General features: G+C 37.0%; 1 protein-coding gene across 5 annotated transcripts in view; it reads right to left on the bottom strand.

Annotated features, from left to right (window-relative positions):
* LOC145660611 (pleckstrin homology-like domain family B member 1) overlaps window positions 1-26603 on the bottom strand; it is an 865216-nt gene that overhangs the window by 520246 nt on the left and 318367 nt on the right. The gene's annotated exons all lie outside the window — the stretch shown is intronic.

The following is a 26603-nucleotide window of genomic DNA, read 5'->3' as shown; positions in this document are numbered from 1 at the left end:
GAATTATTACTATTTGTGATAGACGCAAGAAGTATAATTATAATTATAGCAAAATATTTAAGAGTATTGTAAGTGTGGTGCTATGTTATAAGGTTATTAATCTTCTTACTTCAAGTGTCTATATTGTCATTATTTATAAAAAAAACTAATTTATGAAAATTAAGGAAAACTTTAATATAGATATTGTAATTAAATTAATACAAGAAAAGTGAATAAATATCAGCAGTCTTATATGAATGAGGAAAGGTTCATTTTTATTATAGAAGTTGTTAAATAAATCACTAATAATTCCAAGTTATATTTAGAATTAATAGCCAAAGAATATTATTAAATTGTTAAATTGTTTGTATTAGGGGACTTTTATGCCCCATCGGTTTACTTTTGATCGCGTTACAGAAGTTACAAAAATATATATTTTTTTTTTCATTCCCTTGATTAATTAAAGTCACACTAAATACTCGTATAGTCCTATATAACATGAAGTTGGTAAGAAATTCATTTACGTTAAAATTTGTTTGCCTAGTTTAGAGCTTTATTATTTATTTGATATTTTTAATATTAAAACTGAAAGAACATCTAGCGGCCTGCGACGAAGATCGAGTTAAGGCAGGATTACGTCACACGAATATTCCACTCTGAATCTTTCTCATTCTTTAACCTCACGACAGCACAAAGATTACCAAAGAAAGAAAGAAAGAAAAAAATGTAGACGTAATGAGAGTAAGTAAAGTGCAGGATTAAATGCTATTAAATCTGAACTTGACGAATATAAGTTATTCCCTCTGGGAAAAACAAACAAGATCATTTAAATCGTATGCTTGATTGGAGTTATATTTGAGTTTAATTTTTCATAACTAGTCATACCGGTTCTTGCATTAGACTATGGGCTATAAGAAAGAGAGGTTCTTTTCTTTTCATCTTTGTTTCCCGCTATGCATAGCACGGTTTAATAGTGGCAAGAGTATGGACACTACAGGTCTGCAGCTAGTATTAAATGTCTGGATTGGTGGTGATGAAGGAATTGTAGTGCCTGCATCTGTACGAGGAAATTGAGACCTATCATATTTACAAAGAGCTTCTAGGTGGAAAAACTCCTGTTGATAGTGGAAGTTATGTAAACCATCCTCAAGCAGGTGTTGGGTGACTGATTAGCAGCTCGCCAGAAATGTGCGATCACGAGACTCGACCGCTCTTATCAGTTCGTAGTGGTAAAACCAACCCATTCATTATTCATAGTGCTAAAACAGCTGATTGTATAAAACAGGAAAATGAAAAGTATACAAATCTATTCTTGTCTTCTGTTGCAGTTAAGACCAGAAAGAGAAAATAAATGTTCACTGATAAATAAAAGGTTGTTTCCTTTTAATACTTAGTTAGATAACTGTAGACACAGCTAGTAGTATTTTTAATGAAAAAGTAAAACGCATTCCGAATGCTGACGGGAAAAGTGGTTATTTATTTCAGTTTATGATTAGTGTTTATAATACAATAAAGTGTGGCTGATTTCCTATTGAAGCAGTTTTTCTCGTTGCATTAGCCAAGCCGAACGGACGTTTAAATAAAGAATTGTTTCATTTGCTTGAAAAGATGAAATAATAGTCGGAAATAAGTCATTTAGTTATGAAGCTTATTACGTCTTTACGTCGGCGGGATTTTAGTGCTAGATATCTCTATGCAAACTTTGTGCCCCAATTCCATGCGATTATGAAACCCATTAATCGATTGCGTAATGATTCCGTAGATTTTCTGTCGGGACCAGAGCAACAAAAAGCATTAGAGGATATTAAGATCATGCTCGAAACACATCTTATGTTGAAGTTTTCAGATTTAAATAAGAAGTTTGTTGTAAATGCGGATGCATACCCGAAAAGTCTGGCGGGCGTCACCCAACAGTATGGTGGCGAAGGTCGTTTATTACCAGTAGGATTTCTCAGTCATGTTTAAAGAAATATAACCTGAACAAGCCGATATATTTGCTTGAAATCATGGCGGTGACAAACGATAGAACGCTATAGTATTTAACTTCATTCTTATTTCGAACTACGTTTTGATCATGTGGGATTTGTTTATGCTATGAAAAGAGCAAAGTCATTATTGTATCGCCTGTTTGCTTTTGATTTTGTTGTTAAATCCATTTTAACAAATCTAAATATTTCAGTAGATTTTGTCTCGAGGTAACGATTTTGAGAAGATGGATGTGTCAGTCAGTCAAACGAAGAACAAGTAACCAATTATTTCCTAATTAATCTGTGGAATATGCCCTGTGCCAATATAGCTATTAACGAATATCAATTTAAGGATCCCGATCTGAAAGGTATTATTATGACTCGGAAGTTGAAAACCTAAAAATTGCCTAAAAAGGACCTAAAAATATCTAAGAAAAGGATCTTAAAACTGGAAACAAGGAGGTAAAATAAGACCAAATTTAACTAAAAATTACATATTTAATGAATGTAATACTCAGAAATCAAGCTTCTGGCAGCTTAAGGTTTGTCCTTCCACAAAACTGAAGTACAAACTTAAATAAGAAAACCTCCCTACGCTCACTCCTTCTGCTGGAGGACAATGTTACGCCTCCTTATCTGACTTGTGATTGTTGCAGATCTGGTCTTACCAGTCCAGTCGTTAATAAATGTTTTACCACTGGGGTTTTCTTTACTGAAGAAAAGATGTTTAAGGCTGTTTCATTTCAAATCATACAACGGGCGCCCATCGACCATTTTGAATTCTTATTAAAAAAAGATATATTTAAGATGGACATGGCCAGAATAGAGAAACAAAATAGTTTCGGTCTCTGATGATTTGCAACAGTGTTGTAGCCTCTTAAAAAATCACCACAGATTTCAGCTATTTGAGCTACAACTCATGAGTGACCACGTTAAAAGGAAATGGCTATTTTCAGCTACTAGGCATGGAAAAGGCCCCTGTCATGGTGTAGGCGGTTTAGTAAAACACTGTGCAATTAAATTTAATCTGCAACATAGCCTGTTATGCAATTAGAGATGCAAGAGAATTCGTTGAAATTGTCTCTACATTCATGACGAATACAACATCTGTTTGTAGACAAGTGCACTGTCGAAGAATATCGTTCAATTAAAAGGAAAGAGTAGGTGAATGTCTAACCGGTGACTGGAATTCAGTCCAGCCACTTTTGGATTGCATCACATGAAATTTCCATTGCCAGAACTGCTGCTCATACAAAGAAATCTTTTATTTTTTGTTTCGTATACTGCAGGGCCAGATTAAGAGAGGGGCTTAGAGGGTCTATAACCCCGGGCCTCCAGGTGGACTGGGGCCTCCACTCTGATCAAAATCTCGACTGTCTATCTAAAAAGAATCATGAAGATAGTAATCATCATAAAATCAAAAATGGCCTAAAATATAAAGCATATTCTCTTAACTTTCCTACTGTACTTACACAGAAATGTACTAGGAGAAGTCAGCAGGGGCCACATTTTTTTTCTAGCCCAGGGCCTCCACATGGGTTAATCCAGCCCTGGTATACTGTGGATGGAGTTGTGTGTACGTGATTTTGTATCGTGTGTATTAAGACAATCAGTGGTGGATGGGACAAATAACGCACGTATCATTCAAACTTGGAAGATATTAGGGTCTCTCTTATGACTCCACATGGTACTGCAACTGGTTTATAATGACCTTCAGTGTAAAATCTCTATAGAATTCCCATAAGAAGTGTACTACTCAAGATGGATTCCCTTATTCCCACTGGACGCTCTCCTTGTCTCCACGCATTTCCAGCAACAGAAGCTTACAGAAGACGTTTTTGCACAACTGTTATACACTGGTGAGTGTTTACATAAAATAAGTCTTAGTAATTACTGAACCTGTTCTTGGTCAATATATTTACTTACATTGCTATTATGGTGATATAACACCTTGGATGTGGAATTTTGTCACAAATATGATTTAGTGACATTTCTTATTATTTAATTTCCATTTGTTAAATTACCTTATATTATTTCAGTTCATTCTTATATATTCAAGTATTCAAGGTTATTTTGTCAGTTGGTTGAATGTGTATTTGTATGTGTGTCAATGTTAAATAGTATTGTAACAATGTAGTTACAAATAGCGGCAGGGTACAAAGCTCAACTTGTATGCAAGCGGTGCTCAAATTTCAACAATTCACTCACACAGACAGGTTCATGCGCACCGAAAGACCTCCGTTGCTAGGCAACGGCAGAAAAATTCTGATTGGCTGAATACAGTCACCTTATTTTTTTAGCAGCAAGAAAAGGAAAAGAATAAGAGCAGTGTTTGTCGCTTTGTGTGTAACTTCGTGAACGTGTTCCAAAGGAAGTGGTTGTTTGTAATCATAGATTTTAATGAGACTTTTAAAGAAAATTACAGTGTAAAGGTCCGTCTAAAATGGATGTTCCAGATGTTGAGTCAACGTAGTTTTCGTCGCTGGATTTGAATGGGCAGTTTCTTGCTCTAGAAAAGGTAAAGGAAGGCTAGACATAAGTATACGAACTTAGATGCGCGGCTGTTATGGAAAACAAGGACATACGATTAATATACTCAGAATCTTTAAACATTCGGAACTATGTTAAACTCAACTGTATTATCATTATTTGTTTGTAATTACTTCAATTCAACTAGTACCATTAAAGTTTGTATTATTACTGGAACTTGACAATCTTCCTAGATTTCAACAACCTCTTCAAATTGTTGACGCAACCCTTTCCGAAGTGTACGGAGACCACTCAGTACGGCGGGAAGGAGAACTTACCAGGGAAACAAGTGTGTTGAGCTATTACTCCATAAACTATAATAATTTGTCAAATGTCTATCACACCTGAGGGAACAGTTCTCAATAGCTAAAGTGGACGAGGTTGCCCCTCTAGGCTATTTTTCCCTTTAGGTCGGTGATAGATAAGTGGTGCCGGGAGTTATTTTGTGTCAACGATTAACACTATTCGCAAGAGGATTGTTAAAAACATACTATAACAAAGAATTTTGGAAAAATGTATATTAAAATAGAAATATTGTTGTCTTTTATTGCTACAAAACAACATTTCAAGTTAATGCAGAACATTGTATGTTTACCGTTTGCTTAAGAGATTGCTTTTTGTGTGTGTGTATATTTGTTTATCATATATGTATATGCATTTTGTTTGTCTCTCTAGTAGGAAATATCTTCTCTTTGACTAAGAATATTGTTTGTTCACATAATGGATAAGAATACAGGTGATTTGAAAAGCGTGGTTTCTGAAGAAAACGTAAATGTCGATAATGGCGCGTTAGACCTTGCTGAACAGAATGTAATGCCCAGTACTCCGGAAATTAACCCTAATATGACAGTTGAAGACTTAGCTAAGATAATGTTAGCTAATTTGGGTGTTGTAAAGAGCGAAGTTAATTCAGAAATTCGCGCTGTCAGAAGTGAAGTTAATCGTGTTAAAACTAGCATTAGTGAAGACATTAAAAGGGAACAGGTAGATTTTAATGATAAACTTACCTCTGCTGTGCAGTTACTAGAAACCAATGTAACCACATTAATTCGTGATATAGGTAATTCTCATGGAGAATTTCGTCGGCGGCAATTCAAAACCTGCTATGTGCATTTTGCAGGAGAAGCGAAAAACAGTATCCTGGTTAGCTTTTTGGCTTTATAAAAGTGATGTTATAAGTAATATTTGATGCTGCACGTAACTGGTACCTTCTCAAGTTACTTGAAAAGGTATCAAGTTACGTGCAGCATCAAATATTACTTATAACATCACTTTTATAAAGCCAAAAAGCTAACCAGGATACTGTTTTTCGCTTCTCCTGCAAAATGCACATAGGAGGTTTTGAATTGCCGCCGACGATTTGTTAAACAGGTTAATGAAAATTTTGAAAAGATCAGTAAGCATATATCTACCGAAATTGCTAATGTGCGTGCTGAGATTTCTGAAGTTAAGATAGCTTGCGAAAACAGTACTAGAACTCTCCAAGAGCAGTTTAATTTTCAGACTGAAATTCAAGCTAGGGTCAACGAATCATTCAAGGATAATATTCGTGGTTTGACGTTATCTGTTACTAATGTTGTTGATCGCGTTGACGAGAGTGATCTTAAGATTGCGCATGTTGAGCAAAGCACAGAAAGTTTACAAAAACAAGTTGACAATGCTTTTAAACACATTGAAGCTTTAAGACCTAATGTGAACTTTGCGTGTGAAAGAGTTGTCGATCTTACTGGACAAATTAATACTTTAAAGCAGGAAGTCGAAGAAAACCGAAAGGTTGCCACTGCGCTAGTGAAAACGGAAGTAGAAGAGAAAGTACGTGAACTTACGTTTGAATTTCCTACTGATGGTAATGATTTTCGTTTTTCACCTGTGGGTCATAGTACGCCTAAGCATGTAAGTTTTAGGAAATCACCGAATTTGAACATGCGTTGCGGGCAAGTTAGTACAGACTCTCAATATAGTTCGGATGCTGATAGTTTTTCTGACCTGAGTATTAATGACGTTGTGCGTAATAAACCTTACGCGTCCTCACAAATTCATCGAAGGAAACCTCGTTAGATTCCTCATTATCGGGATCGTCCTTCGCAGAGTATTCAACACAGTCATTCGCAATTACGCTTAAATGATTTGAAGTCTCCTACGAAATTTTCAGGAAATGTAATGGTGGAGAGTGCTTCCGAATTCTTACGTAAATTTCGTGCTGAGTTGGAGTTTAGTAACATTCCCAAACACGAATATTTAAGATACATCCCTATGGTTCTTGTTGATGGTGCTGTACCTAAGCAACTGGTTTAGTGGTTGGAACGATTTTGAGGCACAATTCTTGCTTACCTTTGAAAATACTTGCATCGTTGCTACGCGTTTGAACAAATTGCGTAATTCTCGCTTGAATCCCAAGGAAGACAAGTCTGTCGTAGATTTTCTCTTAAGCCGATACAACAAGTTGAAGATGGCTCAGCCGAACGAAGAAGAAGAAATGTTGATGTCTAATCTCGTTAATTTACTCCCTTATAAAGTGCAATCTGCTTTGCTGGGACGTCGAATATCGTGTTTGTCCGAGTTAATACAAGCTGTACAATATGTCGAAACATTCTTTCATCAAAATCGGAAATGGGAAATGAATGAAAGGAAATTGGCTGAGAATGTGAAGCGTGTGAATAATGTTAAGGTTCAAACAGGAATTTTTGTGCGGAATCGAAATATCGAGGGCGTAATAAAACACTCGTGAAGAATGAAGAAGTTTTCAGAAGAGATACCAACAACGAAGATGGTGGAAACAAGACAGGGTGGTGGTCGCAAGCGCAGTTATTCCCAAGAGTGAGGTAAACAAGACGGCTACAGCGGCAATTATCAGAAATCCGATCAGTGCCATCATGACTTTAATGGAAGTCACAGAGGCAGGAGATTTGGAAGAAATCGGCGAGGGCGAAGCTTCAATCGGAACAACTGGAGAGATCGTCGAGAAAGGGAGACGGACAACCAGGAAGAGGAGTCTTGTAGATGCTCGGAATCAGCTGACAATTGCAGATGTCCTCATGATAATGGCGAACAAAGGGGTGATCCTTTAAACATGTAGTTCCTTGTTCAGACTGTGCCCCGTGGGCAAGGAGTGACGCTCTAAATTTCTCGGAACATTCCCAGCATATTTATTTGGTACCAGGAGAAGGGGGCACCTATTCAAATGGAAGTTGTGAGAGACTACCATGGAAAGACGCTCGTGGGGAGGAATTTATTTCCATACCATCCAAGATAGAGGATGAAGATCAGAAGATACAGGTTTGTAATGTCGAGTTGGATAGATCTAGTGTAGAAGGTGATCGGGAGAGTGAAGATGCTTCAATCATAGCCATGGACGACGGTAGATCATCTATGAGGATTTTTGCGCATTTGAATGGTCGAAAATTAAGTTGCCTAGTTGATTCCGGATCTCAAACCTCGTTGCTACGCAAGGAACTGTACAACACGGTAACTGGCTGCATTTTCAATGCGAGTTTATCCCATAAGGAAATCTTACAATTGCGTGATTTCACTGGGAAGGTCGCAGTCAACAGAGTATTAGGAACAGTCATTTTACCCTTCCGTGTTGGAGAAATGGAAATCTTGACTGAGTTTGTAGTTATAGAGAGGTTAAGAGAAAACGTAATCCTTGGATTAAATTTCCTGGAGCGCTTGAAGTGCATTATTGATTTGAAGGCCGGAGAAATAACGCTATGTAAGGACGGTGTTTGTGTTACCACCCCTATATTGCCGCCGAAGATCGAAGAATGTTCGTCTGATGTTCGTTTGGTTTGCATTGAAGAAGCTGTACCCCGCCTCCTACATTTTATTAATTCTGCGGATCTAAAGTTCGAAGTTAATGGAGTTAACCCCACTAATGTCCATGATTGTCAATTAAAGTCAAAGATGGAATTACAAGAAGAATAAGAAGTTTTACAGTCTATTTGTAATGATTCTTGTAGCGTAAATAAAATTAAGAGTGAACATTTTTGTGATAAAACTTTGGTGTCTCGTTCTTATCCTTGCGAATTGAATTCATGTAATAATAATCTTTTAGATGGTAAGTGTGCTCAAGTTAATGATCAGTTACATATAGGGAAAGTGTTCAGTTTTAGTACAAACCAGGTTGATATTAATGTCGAACAGGGTTACCAACCTGTAAAACAACCCTGTAATCCTTATAAAGAAGATTTTCCGGAAGATTTATATTTCTCAATTCAAGATATACGGGAATGTGTTGGTAGAGCAGAAATGCTTAACGATGAGCAAAAACAAAGTTTATTCTCATTACTAGTGAAGTTCAGACCAGTATTTGCCAAGTTTGCTGGCAAATGTAATAAGTTTAGTTATAAGATAGAGCTTCTGGATGAGAAACCTATCATCGGACCATTGTATGGTATTCCAGTGAAGTACCGAGAACAAGTGCGGGAACAACTTCGGGAAATGGAGAAATTTGGAGTCATCCGGCGTAGTAATAGTCTATTCTTAAACCCGTTACACGTAGTACTCAAAGCCAATGGTAAACTAAGGCTAGTTCTTGATTTACGTGCTCACAACGAGAGGGCGTTGCTTCCAAACTTGAGAGTAGAGAAAATACCCGACTTATTGCATAAATTCGCCAATAAACCCTACCTTGGGCAAATTGATCTCGTCTTATCGTATAGCCAAGTACCCTTAGCTGAGGAGTCGAAGAAGTATATGGCATTTTCGTTTGGTGGTGATTTATTTGAGTTGAACGCTGTGTATTCGGACATAAAGCTGGAGGACCTGCACATCATCTGGCACTGAATGAGGTGTTTCCTGAACATCTAAACCAGTGCTGTCCAAATGGCGGCCCGCCAAACCGTTTTAGCGGCCCACAAAGCTCTCACGATTTACGATTATTATTACTGATACTATTTTCATTTATATTTGTTCATTCTTTTAATGTTACCACTCTTCTTTCGAAATAAGGCATCCATTTAGTGATTATGTACAACAAAACGGCGCGGGAATCCACGGTAACACCTTTCCCTAAATTTTGAGTGTCAATGTTTGATATTACTTATTTGTATGAAAGTGAATTTTCCACCATGAAAATTGTGAAGAATCGCTTCAGAATCTGGCTTGGAGATTCTTCTCTTTTATATCTCCTGCAGCTCACAACAGAAATAAATGTAGATATTTCAGCCCTTGTAAACGCTGTTAGTCACCCTCATTTGTCACATTAAATAGGCATATAATATTTCAAATATATATTTTTTATATTTTTCTTTTCTAGCATAATAATAATAATAATAATAATAATAATAATAATAATAATTATTATTATTATTATTATTATTATTATTATAATTATTATTATTATTATTATTAGCTGCGGCCCTCCACTTTACTAGTTAAGACTGTTATGGCCCTCAGGCTCATTACAATTGGACACCACTGATCTAAACGATAAATTAATCCGATACGTTGACGACAGAGCCTTGGTAGGAAGAACGTTTTACGAATTCCTTGACACGCTTGAACAAGTACTTACCTGTTTGCTCAATGCTAATATGACAGTTAACTTCGAAAAATCCATTTTCGGAGTAAAAGAAATAAACTTTCTGGGGAATATTGTTACACTTTATGAAATACAAAAAAATCCGTCAGCTGTGGAGACTTTAATGAAGTTGCCACCACCACATAACTTGAAAACCTTGAGAAGTGTGATTGGTGCATTTCTGTGGCATTCGCGAGCGATTCTAGGTTTTGCAGTTATTGCTAATCCTCTATTTTCTCTGCTCAAAAAGGGGAAGAAATGGCAATGGCTTGAAGAGCACCAGAAGTGTTTTGAGACACTGAAGGCTGCATTAGCCGAAAATGTCTCATTGTCTCACCCGGATTTCCAGTACCCATTTTTCATAGAAACGGATGCATCCACCTTCGGGTTGGCTAGCGTCTCATATCAGATTATCGATGGACGTAAGAAGATTTTGGAATATGCGAGTAGATCTTTGTGCAAGTCTGAGAAAAATTATTCTGTCGTGGAACTAGAATGTCTTTGTTTGGTGTGGTCTACATATAAGTGGCGATCATGGTTGGTTGGCAACAAGATCATTTTTCGTACCGACCATAAAAGCCTCATTTATTTACACAAATTCAGGAGTTGGAATGCTAGATTACAGCGATGGGCTTTAGAAATTCAACAATTCGATTTTCCGTTGAGTATATCAAGGGAAAGGATAATCTTTTCAGCGACTGTCTGTCACCTGCATTTCCAGAAAGGAAGAAAACCTTCCATGTGAACCCAGTACAAGTTCTTCAAGATGATGTACGGGATATCTCTTTAGACGACTTGAAAGAAGCTCAAGGTAATCACGAACCTTACCTTGCCATCATCAAGTATCTGGAAGAGCAAAATGAGGATCAATCAAGCATTCCTGGTAACAGAAATTGGTATAAATGTTTCAAGGTTGAGAATGGAATACTTCTAAACCGAGATTTCCATTTTCCTGGTGTTTGGAGAATTTGTGTACCTCCGAAGTTCGTAACGAAGATCTTACACACATACCATGACAGTTATGGACATTTTGGTGTAGATAAGACTTGGACTCTTATCTCCAAATCATTTTATTGGAAGGACAAGAGGAATGACATCAAGAGGTACATTACGAATTGTCTGGATTGCCAGAGAACGAAAGCTGATAAACGTCCTCTTCCAACTTTAATGAAGACTATTCCTACCAAGGGAATAAATTATATGATTGCGATCGATCTTATAGGGCCCCTACCTCGATCTAAGGAAGGCTATGTCTGGATCCTATTTGTCTGTGGCACCTTTTCCAGGTATACAGTCATCTATCCGTTAAGGACGGCGACATCGAATAGCATCATACGATGCTTGACCAAGAGATACTTTCTCCATTTTGGATTAGTTTCGCACATACTCTGTGACAATGGTAGCCAGTTTTCCAGCTGGAAATTTCGTCAGGAGATGAAGCGTTGTAACATCCAGATTCTTTTCTGCACGCCATATCATCCTCGTAGCAACATTGTGGAACGCATCAATGTGGAAATTGTACGAATCCTTAGACTTTTGTGTCGACAGAAGCATCAACGGTGGCCCAAACAAGCGTTACAAGTTTGTCTTTTACTGAACTACACTATTAGTAGTAGTTTAGGTGTGGCACCTTGCGAATTGCACTTAAACGTTAGGCCGAATTCCCACGTCTTGGAGCATTTTGGTATCCTGGACATCTCTAATGATCAAGATAGGGAACTTTGGAAGAACAAATTGGTGATGGCGGACATCAAGAGAAGAAGGATCATACAGAAGAGAAATGAAAAGCTGAATCATGACATTAAGGTAGAAAGATGCGTCCAGGAAGGAGATTGGGTGTTCGTAAAGTGTCATAACCAGAGTAATCTCCTAGAAAAAAAAATCGCCAAGTTCTGTGATGTTTATCGGGGACCCTATTGGTGCTATAACGTTATCAATAGGGAAGTCGTGGAATTAATTGATCCAGAATCCGGAAACATCGTCGGAAGACAAAATCTTTCCAATATAAAGTTATGGAATCCTAGTGGAAGCACGAAGCACTATTGGATCAAGACGTTACGAGAAAGGATCAATCCCCAGATGTTTTCTGCCGTCATGAAGGAATGTCCAGAAAGAAGAGACGAAGAAGACTTGCTGAGCTCGGTCGAAGATATAGCAGATTCTTCATCAAAAATAGTAATGGAGATCTCTAAAGTTCAAATGGTAGAACCTTGGAATCCGCAATCTATTTGGAACGATCCCAATGTAAGGCATTTCGTCCTAGAAGGAATGGTTCAAACTAAGGAAAAGACTGATGAAGACGTCAAATCTCAGTCATTGTTCATTTGGAAAGATTGAAGTAATGGCGATTGCTCTGGTGAATATATGCTTATTGCCTATATACAAATATATGTATGTATGCATTTTTTCTTTCATTTATTATGATGTATATCCTTTATAAATAATAATGTTTCCAATATGTGTTTTGTAAAGTTTTCATGTAATTTTTAAAATGGTCATGTCCTATGTATAATCTTACTTTTTCTTTGTTACTACCGAAATTTGAAAGGGTATGTATTAAAGTTTTGTTACTTGTTGATTTCTTTGTATGTATATTACGTATGGAGGATATAACTGACCGGCAGATCACCAAGGTCAAGCACCAAGAAATCAATCTTGTCTAGGATGGAGAAATCATCATAATGGCGAGATGGAAAGTTATAAACAGTTCTTGTACAATAAAGGATAAGGAAACGCCGGAAGTGAAAATTCTAAAGAAATATAATATATTAGATTTCTTTATGTTGAATTGGACGGTATAGTATGTGATTTTATACTTCAATAGTAGCAAAATTGCTGATCATATCTATTCGTGTTTATTATTTTTGTTATTAGGAACTTTACATAAACAATACTAAAAAAACTGCAAGGAAAGATTATCTTATATCCACAAATTTATGTATATTTTGTAATTATTTCTTTTTGGATCCCGTTCATGTGAACGAGTGTAAAGTTGGGTTCATGTGAAGTGGTTCGGTCCGCTTCTCGGGCGCCACTGTCACAAATATGATTTAGTGACATTTCTTATTATTTAATTTCCATTTGTTAAATTACCTCATATTATTTCAGTTCATTCTTATATATTCAAGTATTCAAGGTTATTTTGTCAGTTGGTTGAATGTGTATTTGTATGTGTGTCAATGTTAAATAGTATTGTAACAATGTAGTTACAAATAGCGGCAGGGTACAAAGCTCAACTTGTATGCAAGCGGTGCTCAAATTTCAACAATTCACTCACACAGACAGGTTCATGTGCACCGAAAGACCTCCGTTGCTAGGCAACGGCAGAAAAATTCTGATTGGCTGAATACAGTCACCTTATTCTTTTAGCAGCAAGAAAAGGAAAAGAACAAGAGCAGTGTTTGTCGCTTTGTGTGTAACTTCGTGAACGTGTTCCAAAGGAAGTGGCTGTTTGTAATCATAGATTTTAATGAGACTTTTAAAGAAAATTACAGTGTAAAGGTCCGTCTAAAATGGATGTTCCAGATGTTGAGTCAACGTAGTTTTCGTCGCTGGATTTGAATGGGCAGTTTCTTGCTCTAGAAAAGGTAAAGGAAGGCTAGACATAAGTATACGAACTTAGATGCGCGGCTGTTATGGAAAACAAGGACATACGATTAATATACTCAGAATATTTAAACATTCGGAACTATGTTAAACTCAACTGTATTATCATTATTTGTTTGTAATTACTTCAATTCAACTAGTACCATTAAAGTTTGTATTATTACTGGAACTTGACAATCTTCCTAGATTTCAACAACCTCTTCAAATTGTTGACGCAACCCTTTCCGAAGTGTACGGAGACCACTCAGTACGGCGAGAAGGAGAACTTACCAGGGAAACAAGTGTGTTGAGCTATTACTCCATAAACTATAATAATTTGTCAAATGTCTATCACACCTGAGGGAACAGTTCTCAATAGTTAAAGTGGACGAGGTGGCCCCTCAAGGCTATTTTTTCCCTTTAGGTCGGTGATAATTTAAATCAAAAGCAGTGTTGCTAATCCCACACTTTGTTCACTACTTTACTATTATTTCACAACTTGTATAAGGTGCAATATAAAAATTCATATCTCTCTTCGCAGAAAAATAATACCAAGTCTGTCTTCACAAAATTGGAGAACAATGTTGTGTGCATGATTTATGTAATTTTTATGAAAAATTAAGATGGAGTTTCTGAGATATTAATATTTAAAAACAGTCCAATTTTAAAATTTTCAATTTTTTTAAAACCCTTAAGTTTTACGTCGCATGGTTATGCCGGTTAGGCTAAAGGAGACGGTGATTATGAGAAATGAATGAAATGGTGGAATGACGAAAGTAAGAGGAAATGAGAGTCTCCAATAAAACCCACAAGCACGGTTTCACTTTTTTAATGGTGAATTCTCACTTGTGGTGTACAGATAGGTAGGAAATAATATTTTTTTCTGTAATGTCATGTTTCCATAGTATTAAAACCAAGCGTAAAACAAATCTTGTGTATTTTCATTTAGGCACAGGAAATATCCGAAATATGTGCACAACAAAGTTTTTTCCAAGTTCAACAATTTTGTTACGGTTTATATTACACCTCTAATGTCTGTGTTTGGTATGGTTTGGAAGAGTTGAAAACATAGTATAAAATAAACATCAAAAAAGGTTACTGGCACGTTTTATTCTTTCTTAATAATACCTTCAAAACGCCAATTCCCCACTTTGCTGCAAAAGTAACTATCTGTGGTGATTTTTTAAGAGGATGCAACACTGTTGCAAATCATCAGAGACCAAAACTATTTTGTTTCTGTATTCTGGCCATGTCCAACTTGAAGATATATATATATATATATATATATATATATATATATATATATATATATATATATATAAGGTAAACGCGGCGGATTTCGACAGGTTAATGACCTTTTTCAAAATCAGTTGTCTATTGTGGCCATAATATTGGTCGGTGTTGGCCCATTTTTTTCCTTGAAATGTACGGTCTCTACTAATACTAAAAGTCACTTCAAGGCTCAAATGCTAATGTTAAAATTTTTTATCAAACTGGAACTCGCCAATGGAACCCGAATTCGACACACTTCACCTGGTTTCGACAGTTGCGGTACCTGAATTCAACACCTTCAACTATATCCATGTAAAACATTAAGTCGGCATTATTAGTAGTAGTAATCTCTTCTCAGCTTCAAATATTGTTTTATTATTATGCAGAAATTATCAGACGGGCAAAAGAACACAACTTAAATTTTCTGAACTGAGTAGTTACTTCGATGATCCGCAATTCGACATGCAGGAACCTGATTTCCGACATTCCATATCGAACTGAGGTTACAACTATCGGGGAATTATGCAACAAATAGCTTTATGAAAGACTTTGAACATACTTGTACGTTTAGATATTCAGTTAAAATTATATTTGCACTACTGAGCACGAATTCGACAACCTTGTCGAAATCCGGTTCACGTTACAAATAAAGGCTCGTGTTTTCGACAACCCCCCGTTCATGTTACAGCACAACCTTTGTCCTCACAGAAGAAAACAAAACGCATTGATTGAAACTCCTTTACAACATTAAAGTACCACTATTTGCTTGAAGCAAACCTAACTTTAATAAAAGTCTTACGACAATAGCCTGCCGTCTTATGATTTTCTTAAGATTATGTGTTTTTACTCGAAGAGTGTATCACACACACAACAATGTACTTGTTTTCTCCATACATATGACCCATCTACTTAACCGCACTTTTGACACGAGAAAAGACACTCCCATAATGTTGCCACTTCTATTCACGATCGCAAGGATGACATTTTACACTTATTTCACAACATGTAAGCACAGGTATGTCGAATTCGGGTGCCTGTCGAATTCAGGCGCGTTTACCTTATATATATATATATATATATATATATATTTCATAAGAATTCAAAATTATCATGGTACATACTTGGCTATCACGTGTACGATCTGAAATGATATGGGCCTTAAGAAGTTGTGGTGATTCGAGTTAATGGCCAGTACATTTATTGTCGAAAGATGAAGTGCAAAAAAAGTCGTTAAGACCTATGAAAAGCTTAAAATAAGACAAATACACAAATAATAATGATAAAAAAAACATACGCTGAAAAAGGCAAAGCAGGACAGATAAAATCTACCATTTTCTGGCCTACAACGACTCACAGTGAACACATATTATGTTATAGTGTTAAGCCTTGTCTTCGTGCACTCGTAGAAAAGAGGACTTTTCCTCAACTTCCGGGCCCTAGTTATTACAGACCAACTTAAAGATAAAAGAGTCATTGAGGGTTATAAGTTGGTAAAACGCATTTTATACAAGAAAACTATGGCAATTAGGAACCAGTCTTCCCAAAAGTTTAGAAAATACTATCACTCAGTTCCACCTGATGCTCACTGGTATAAATCGTACTATTGGTAAGATTTTCGCTAGGTTCACGAGCCCTGGGATCAGGCCCGTATCCACGGGGGGAGGGGGAGGGAGCCGGGCCCCCTCTAAATTTTTACTGCCCCTCCCCCCCCCTAAAATTTTCACGGAAGGCTTGCAAAAAAATCTCTAATTCTATGTGTAAACACTAAGAATAAAATGCAATATAAAAGCTATTATTCCAAGAATTTTTCCATTTTAACTATTTGACGAACACTTCTAAACATATTTTAAAGGAGTTAAAGTAAAGTTTATCAGTCTTCCGGAATTTCCATTTGAATGACACAATACACATTGGAGCAAGTTTTACCAAAAGAAGTAATATGTTCATAATAATTCACGCCACAATTGTAATAGCGATCTGGGAGGTAGAAGACGAAGTGTGAAGCGCTTACTGCAAGCCAAATCATAAAACGGGAGCAGGAACAAAGCGTTTATCTTTTGTTGATTGCGGTAACGGCGGTAGGTTATTGTTATTCTATTGTGTCATTGTAGTACATATATGCATTGCAAAATCCTCGTCAACAGCAAACCTTAGATTAATTGTGGAACAATTAGTTATAAAGTAAATTAAGAGCTCCGAGTTCCGTTAAAGGAGACCGATTCTAGTAAATTATTGTGGTGTGATATGTTAAACAAGAACTGTGGTGAAATATTCACCGAAAAAGTAATGGTTGCAAAGACTTTCATATGTTTGTTGTCGTAGAAGAATAAAGTTAAGCTAAATTACCTTAATTAGATGAGTAACTGAGCAAGTGAACATATTTAATGTTTAAGGATTAAATTCCGGGTTGTGGAGCCAGGACTAGTAAAAATTTGCAAGATTTAGAGGAGAAATTAAGTAGCAGAATGTTTTGGATTGTACTTGGGGTGGGTAATTCCGTGGAAGTAGCTAGTTTTCATATAAAAACGTTGTAAATTCGAACTATTTCTTAGTCGCGTACGCGTAATAATGTTGTAATTTAACATGAAAGAAGCAGTGTTGATTTTACTCGATACTAGATGGCTGTAGTGTTTTACTTACACTAAGAAAAATCCGTTCTCCGGACAGTGGTATTTACTACAGAAGCATACGTTATCCGTATGCTACATAGGCACTGCCCTTAGGTGTTACATCATGCTGTTGCAGGATGTCTGATATTTAACAGTCTTCCTTATATGCCTTCGTCAGCTATATGTTATATACACGTCCATTTTTATGTGAGATCCTGACCACCTATATTGTTTCATACGGAAAGTATGTATAGATGGAACATTTATACAGAAAGTATTATAAAATATGCGTTTTCAGTTATACGCTTGCTGTAGGTTAAGTCCAAAAACTACAGGTTTTACAAATGTAACATACTATATTACTACGCCACATGCATTTTTTCTCAGTGTAGCTTTGAATAATATTATAGTGCTTTTTTTTTTCTTTTTTCTAAGTTGTTTTGGCATGTGTCTTCTTGGTGTAGTGTGCAGGTGGTTCATTTATATAAAACGAGTTTAATTTAAGATTTTAAACAAGAACTTAGTATAAATATTAAAAAAAAAAAAAAAAATGTAATTGTAAACAAGGGAATTACTTCCAAGTTACCCGTTCACCTAATTTACAACAAAAACCATAATAAAATCTACAATCATCAATTTCTACTTAAACTTCACTCATTTTATGTTCTGTTACGTTACCTCGAGGGTGGGAGTATGGGGGGGGGAGGAGGAACCACAATTACATACAGAAATTCATTATTAACCTACAGGTGAGACTGGCGGGCCGCGCGGAGCACGGTTGTGGGTAGTCAATGAGGAGTGCGGAGTTGAGAAGGAAGAACGAGCGAAGCGAGAAGCCGAAGTAAAGTGGGATAATGCACTACTAGGTTACTTATGTTAGGTTATGTCTACTTCTCACTTACCTTAGTATTTAGGTTTGTAGAGCCCTATTATCTCAAGCAGAAAATCGTGAACAATTGTTGGTGGTCTTTGTTCTTTCATTCATTAACCCATGAATTTTACACATATTCAAAAGATTAACCACATATCAACATCATGTTTTACAAATGTTAGTACTGTCAATTCACATCTAGCGCAAAGACCCTGTACACTTGCAGCCATGTTTACTCGAAAATTAGCCATAATCCAACCGTCCTGAACCTAGAGACAAGTAGTTCCCTCTACTTGCGAATTAGCCCCGTCTTTATAATCGCTTATCAAAAGACATTACACATAAATTAAGCTTTACTTACATGTTATCAAACACACAAGCAATCAAATTATCCATTTCTTCTAGGTAAATTTTCAAAATTTCGATAAAAATGGACGAGCAACTTCGCAAGTTAACCCTAAACAAGAGCCTAAGTAAAGTTTAATTTCCGTATTTCACAGCAGATCATCTCTCGTTCTTGATCTTAATGTTCATAGATATTTCCTATTAACTTTATCGCTCCGCTTAGAGGGATGATAATTGTATATTTCTGACCCCCATTCAATATTCATTACTGATAGTTGTGTTTTTTAAAGAGAATATTGACTCTTGTATAAAGAAACTGCTAAGAATGTGTTGTGCTGAATTTAGTAAAATGAGTTTAAGTGTTAGTGTTGTGAAAATGCACCCTGCACTCTTCCCTTATTTACCCTCAGGGTTTTACAAACAAAGTTAGTAACAAAGAAGATCTGTTCTTTCTATTTTTATTTGCATACGCAGTGACAAAAAATTCCGATTCCTCTAAATGGGATTGATTGCAAATTTCTGACTCCCTATTCAATATACAATGGTAGCAACCATGCACTTGAAGAAAATGTTGACCCTTGTAGAAATAAATGAAACAAAAGGAAACTGATGGACAACAACAGTTTCTTACAAGGGTCAACATTTTCTTCAAGTGCATGGTTGCTACCACTGTATTCAAAATAATTATTCATTATGATGAAAAGTTTAATCATGTCTAACGAAATGTTTGTTTTTGATATATTTCGAATAAGTTGGTAGTGTTTAATTAGCTTGTGCAAGTTTTGAATATATACAGTAGCATTTCATAGTGCACGATATATGCACCTCGCACTACCAGTCGGCGGTTACTTTTTGCCCACATGTTATACTTTTTGTATTATATTCACTAGTATTATCATTAATTTTCAGAACTTTTTACTTACTGTCCCTATGCTTTCCTGAAACATATACTAATCATATATTCAATTTGAATGTTCTGATTTACCGTAAATTGGCATCTTTTTATGTTGTGGACACAAAGTATCCCTCGTTGGTAGAACATTTTATTATTGTAGTGATCTAGCTTCTACAGATAGTAGTATTACATGTGAGACTATTATAATATATATTTTAATTCTAATTCGTATAGTTAGTAATACTTATTTAATAAAATTTACTTTTTTCATGTAGATTAGAGGATGTTAATGTGTGTATGTAGAGGAGGATAATAGAATTATGTAGAAGCAAAATACTTAAACATTCAAGAGCAGATATGATGAATTGCTGATGTTACTATTTGATGAACTATAATATGGTTGGCTCGGGCCTCCCCTAACTTCTACCGGGGCCCCTCTACATTTTTGGGCTGACTATGGGCCTGCCTGCGGCACTCCAGGATACGTATCCACATGGAAAGAGTGTTAATTAAATAACAGTATTAAAGTTAAATGACCTGCACACTGGTATGCTAAATGGGCGCTGGCAAATGAACCTCCTTGGATCTTTAATAGAGAGTCGATAGGGTCGTTATTGTCTCACAGTTGTCGACTAGTTTTCAAAGAGAATTTTTTCTAGAACTCAAGGATGTCACGTGATCACCATCATCATTGGTATTCTCTTATTACTGGCAGCTTGCTTGCTGCAACTGAAGCTTCCATGCTCCACGGTCTTCCGCTAACCTGTTCATTTCACGTACGATTTTCCTCTTTTGATATCGTCCATTAATTGTAATCTCTTTCGCCCGTCCCTCTCTTTCCTACCACGTCACTCACGATACAGTTCCTTCTTAGCCAATGTCCCAACCAGTTTCTTTTCCTCTTCTTAATATCTATCATTGTTCTTTTCCCCCCACTATTTCATTCATTTTTGTCTCGACCGAGTTAATTCTTTTCACTCTTCCCCACACCCATATTTTGAAAACTTCCAGTCGTTTTTCATGTTTTTCGTTATGTCCATGTTCCTGACTCATATACTAAAATACTTCATACGAAGCATTTTATTATTCTTTTCCTGAATTCTCTATTCAATGTCCCTCAAAATAGTATTTTCTTTCTCCTACAGGCTTTTAAAGTCATTCCTGTCCTTCCTTTTATTTCACGTTCGCATTTCATATCATTATTAATAATAGTACCAGGGTATTGAAAACTAGTCACCTGTTTTATTTTCTCCCCTCCTACTTCCGTATTTGACACTGAACCCTTCGTTCCAATCACCATGGCTTTTGTCTTTCTAACATTTATTTTCATCCCATATTCTTCACAGTTCTTCCTCAAGTTTTCTAAGATCTTTTGATTTTCTCTTCAGATTCTGTAACAAGTGCCATATCATCTGCAAACCGTATACACCTAATCATTCTACCTCCTACTGAAATGCCGTCTTCATTTTGTACGCTTTTCTTCACTATCACTTCTAGATAGATACATATATTTTTGGCGAGTAACAGCATTCCTGTTGAATTTCCCTTCCAATTGCACTCTTCTCTGTCATTTCCTCCTCTATTCTAACACTTACTTGCTGGTTCATGTATAAGTTTCTTAAGAAACTTCGATTCTTCCAATACATACAATATTCTTTAGAATTTCCGACAACAATTCCCAATTCACGCGGTGTAAAACCTTTGCTAGAACAATAAACACCACATACACCTCTTTCCCCTTTTCTATAAACCTAGAATATGATATCACGCTTAATAATCCAATTGAATCTCTTGTTCTCTCACATGTCCTGAGCCCGAACTGTACTCAGCTTAACTTTCTCATTCGTTCTTCCACATAACCTGTTCAGAATTCGAAGCAAAATTTTTCCTGCATAAAATATGAGACTAATAGTTCTATAATCATCACATCTCTTTGGGTTCTATTTCTTAGCGACCGGTATTATGATCGTTGTCAGGAAGTCTTCTGGTCACTCTCCTGTTTCATATATTTCATTGTACAGTTGGAACAATTCTTTCTTGCCCTTGTCTCTCATATTATAAATGAATTCGATTTGTACTTAATCTACCAAGATTGCCTTTCTATTCCTAATCTTGAATACAACTTTTTCAAATTTATTCCACAGAATATTAAACACTTAATTATTCTCGAATGCTTCATTTCCTACTTCAACATCTAGGCCAAATGGTCTTCTTAAGACTTCATTTCTCTCGCTGACTACCTTTCCATTCTTATTATCTACTGCCATCGTAACACTCCCTTGTTTTCTCCGAAGTCCCATAGATTTCACCTCCTCGTACAATTGCTCATATTTTTTTTCCAACTCTTTCCAATTCTTCTATATCCTCTCATTTTCTTTTGTGAAAGTTTTCCCTTGCTTTGTATGTTTTCCTTCACAACTCGTTGTATAATTTCCTGTACATCTTTCTGCCCTCTTCCGTTTCAATCTGTTTCCACGTCTTCTTTTACCTCATTCTATGTAACATCCGTTTCGTAACCCATAGTTTTTTACCCGTTTTGTGTTCGCGGTAACCTTCTGCAGCCTGCTGTATGCAGTTTAATATGCTCCCACCGTCTCTTATTACCTGCACCTATCCTTTCTACGATTTTTTTTTCTTTCGAATTTATCAACGATAAGATTTCTTCCTCGTTTTTCATGTTTTTAGTATTCAACAGCTTGCTGCCTACTTTTCTTCTGCCTACATTTTTCTGCTGAATATCTACTTCGGCCAGCACAAGGTTATGATCAGAGAAAATGTCAGCCCCGGGAAGGGTCTTCGCGTTCTTCAAGGTATTCCGATACCTCTCCTAAATCATAACATAGTCTATCTGATATCTTCTGCCGTCTGTTGAGGATTCCATGTATATCTTCTCTTGTGCTGACTGAACCTCGTGTTCCCAATTACTAGTAAATTCTGCCTACAAAAATTCTCTTTCTCCTTTCATGTTTTTCTCCTAAACCATATTTGTCTACGACATACCTTCCTGCTCTTTTCCCAAAACTGCATTGAAATCTCCCTGTATATTATGATAAAAAGGCCTTGTGTCCATCTTAAACACAAACTAAATACAACTTCCTTACAAGGTTGTCTATAATATTTATTGTATCCTTTATTTGAAAAACAGGATAACAAATGATGTAATGTTATTTATGATTTCAGTTGGAGTAGTAGTCTGAAGAAGGAAGTGATATACTTCCGAAACTGTAACATTTCTAGTTAATTTATAATAAAGATTATAGACAGCCTTGTAAGAAAGTTGTATTTAGTTTGTGAAATTTCCCATTACAATTACACATACAACCTCTTCTCTCAGTCTATAATTTTTTCTATTTTCTGAATTTACCTCTAGTTCTTCAATTGAATGCAAAGTCGTCGTGCGTATATCTACATGGTGCGGCAGCGTTCATAGTAGGATACTAAAAACACACCATCAGGCAGTAACTGTAATTTATTTATTACCTCTTATGTCAATTAATAGTTAAAGGTATGCCATTTACTAATGTGTAAATCATTGTCCATTGCGTGGATTACTTTTTGAATATGACTCCTGTTAAATGATGCCCCCTCTGCACAACACATTCATCTAGGCGGCGTTGGAAGCTTTCCATTGTTTGCCTAGTTTAGAGCTTAATTATTTATTTAGTATTTTTTCATATTAACTAGTTCATCAATAATTACACTTATCCTGGTGATGTACGTCATACCTGAAAGAATAGCCAGCGATCTGCAATGGAATTCGAGTTAAGATAACAGCACGTCACAACAACCACCGAAGGAAGTTTGCAAGAACTGTATCAACATTACCAGGTTCGCCAATGACAAGTTAACCCTTAAACAATGCAAGGTATAAGTTAAAGCTTATGTTCATAGAAACCTGTTGTCACATGACCCCATGAAGATCAGGGACAATGATGAGAATGACGACTCAAATGACAATGGTGATCTCGTATTGGGTGGCGAGGAGGACCACAGACGAGTGTGAACAGGAGCCGAGCCGGAACGATGGGTCTGGCGATCTACAATCTGCTCAGCCCATTCTTAAACCACATAAGCTTTATGTGGGTAATTTCTGTTATGAATCATACAGGTTTGGAGGCCATGGTGCCAAACAAGTACAAAAGGCCACTGTTTCCAAGATCCTGTGAATGTTGCTTCGTCGACTATTGCTTCTTTGTGCCTCAAGGAATGCTAATCTGCTTCTTGCACATGGGCACCGTGGGTCAACTAATTGTTGGCTCAAACGCTGTCATGTTCGACCAACTCAGCCGGCAAGCACTCCTGGCTATGGACGAACTCCATCGCAATAACGTCTTGTATTAACAAGGCGGTGCCAGCAAGTGGTTTCTGAATGTTGATCGGCTTCTTCTCATGCACGATGAAACTTGAGACCTGGTTTGGTTACAATAAGGCCCCGCTTCTGAATATCTTGCAAGATGTCGCTCGTTCCACCCACACCCAGCTAGCCGCGGTCCTATGCAAGATCAGGATTGCCCTCGCCAACAGAAACATCAAGTCTCTGGTGAGTTTGAAGCGGCATGCTGTAAGTCGAGAATTTCATGCAGCAATCGCTGCGATGTGCAAAGTGATGGTGCAGTAATGTGTCTAATCGAGCTACATTCTTGGGCAAACCAAAATCACTACCCGATTTCTGCTTCAAACCAACGAACGTCGGTTACTGGCCATTGCAAAGGGTAGATATCGTGAATCCAAGAGTTCGAAAAACTATGCCTTTCAGCACAAAATGTAATCCGTGCATAACAATACCTTATACAAGTTTGTGGCGCACATACTCCCTAACGGGCGACTGGTGGCTTTGTTTCTTCCTTACCCTGGCAACGCAGAGTAATGCCTCCATTCTCAATAATATTCTCCAGAATAACCAGCTGCCTTTCATGTAAGCGGGCGATAACGCACCGTGGCTTATGGAATGCCAGGACAAGTGTGCTAGTGGCATCCATTTTTATATTAATCAGAGCAGGACTCCTTGAGCTGCCCAGTAGTTGACTGAGCAACTCAACAAGTCAAGGCGTGCAACTAAGATGTAATTCGTCATCGAGCAGTTCTTTGCCCGACTGAAACCAACATTTCTCTACTTTACTCTCCCAGTTAGTACAGTTCGCAATGTATAGCTGACGCGTAACTTCCAGGCGCCCGAAATTGCTTGTGCATTGCTCAATAAGTTTGTCCACACGAACAATGTGAATCAGTACAATCCAGCTGTAGTCCAACGATTTCTGCGGAGATGCTGACCCGGTTAAATCTAACGCAGAGGAATGCACTTGATTACACACGTATCTCAGTTGCTGATATTGCCATAACCTTCCCGCTTCTCATTAAAGACGACCTCCATCTCATTGCCTATGGCCCTTATCAACTGACAATCTGACCTTACACATCGAGACAGCAATCAATCCTAAACTTGATGATGATAAGAACTGCGACGCCTCCACGCATCTGCAACTGTACACAGTAAAAGGCGAATATCGATTATGCGCCGTTCGTATCAAAATCGATCAAGCCAACGCCATTCTGGTGAAAGGTATCTTACAATCGAGATTATCTGGTTAACGAGAAACTTTTTTTGCTGTTCCATTCGGCCCCCACACTGAAATTGATACAGTGGTCGAGTATTGGCGTAATTGTGACAGTGATGCAACGACTGCGGCATGTAGCCACACCACGACTGCATTTTGGTATTTGTGCCACGATAAAAAAATCCGAGATCACCCATTTAACTATTATATGAATATGATGTTTGGCTATCTTGAATAGTTCCGCTTCTTTGAGATCCTCGAGCCAGCTCAATAATTGTTTTGTCTTCATGATCACTCATAGTTGGATATTTTTTTGCAAGTTAACTAAGGAGTAGTCGATGCTACTGTAAAGAAAACCAAAGCCCGTTTTTGTTCATATAAAAAATTGAACTTTCTAGCGTTGGTGCGTTTGCATATATTACGAAGAAACAAGGACGATAAGGGGTAGAAGCAATACTTCAGAATTGATATACGATTTAGCAAGCATTGTCGTCTGCTTCTTCGGTCGGAGAGTATGCTAATATTCCGGATGCGTTTAAAAATCTGTGTTTCACTTGAATTTTACATAATCTAACACTAATTAGTGTGATCTCCATCCCTGGTTTCCTGTTTACCATATTTATTACGAAACCCTTTCCAGTACGTCCTCAGCTATTTCCTCCGCTATGCATGTTTGTAAATTCCGTTTTGGATATCCTTCCTATTCCGTTTCATAAATTTCTTGTAGCACTGAAAATCTGATGTTCTGTTTTGCGATTTCATCAGCTACTCTACTTCCATAATTTTCTCAGCTTCTAGCATTGTTCTAGCGTTCCATGTGCAAAACAATCAACTTTCTGCCTCGACGTGGTCTATCCGTTGTATCTATCCGAGACGGATTATTAGGTTTCTGAACGTAACTGCTTTCTCCGAGGCCAAGCTGTCGGCCTTGTGCAAAAGCTCTAATATAGACGACTAGGTTGTGCTTCTTTCGTTCTGTTATAATTCACAGGGGACTTTGAGGGCACGAAAGAAACATAGCCTGGTCCTGCAGGTTAGGACTTGAACGTTAGGCTGACAACCCTATTTCATATTTCACAGGGGTTTTGAAATTATTCCACCTCCAGTAAGAGTTAGCACCACCACTGGAAAGCGAAATATGGCTTACGTAGAAGAGGTATGAAAGTTCATTAATACAAAAAGAAAAAGTAACCCATCAAGTCGATGCACCCCATCATCCACAACTGTGCCAAAATGAATCACATGTTATCTGAAAAGAGCAAAATATTTTGAAATATTCTTGCTTTAAACCTGCTAATTTCAATGGCTCTTCATACCTTACTCCATAATTTAGCTCAAAGGAAGGTAACCAGAAAAAAAGTATATTAGTAGTGAAACAAGAACTCACATATAACAGATGGTTAATTATTGTAGTCTATTTGTAGTTATGATATTACCCCTACTCCCGCTTTGTTTTTTAACCGTTCTGCATTAAC

This window comes from Thermobia domestica, chromosome 9, assembly GCF_964235325.1.
Source record: "Thermobia domestica chromosome 9, izTheDome1.hap1.1, whole genome shotgun sequence".
NCBI classification, from domain to species: Eukaryota; Metazoa; Arthropoda; class Insecta; order Zygentoma; family Lepismatidae; genus Thermobia; species Thermobia domestica.
The sequence above is the reverse complement of the archived record's forward strand: the minus strand, read 5'-3'. Positions and strand labels throughout refer to the sequence as shown.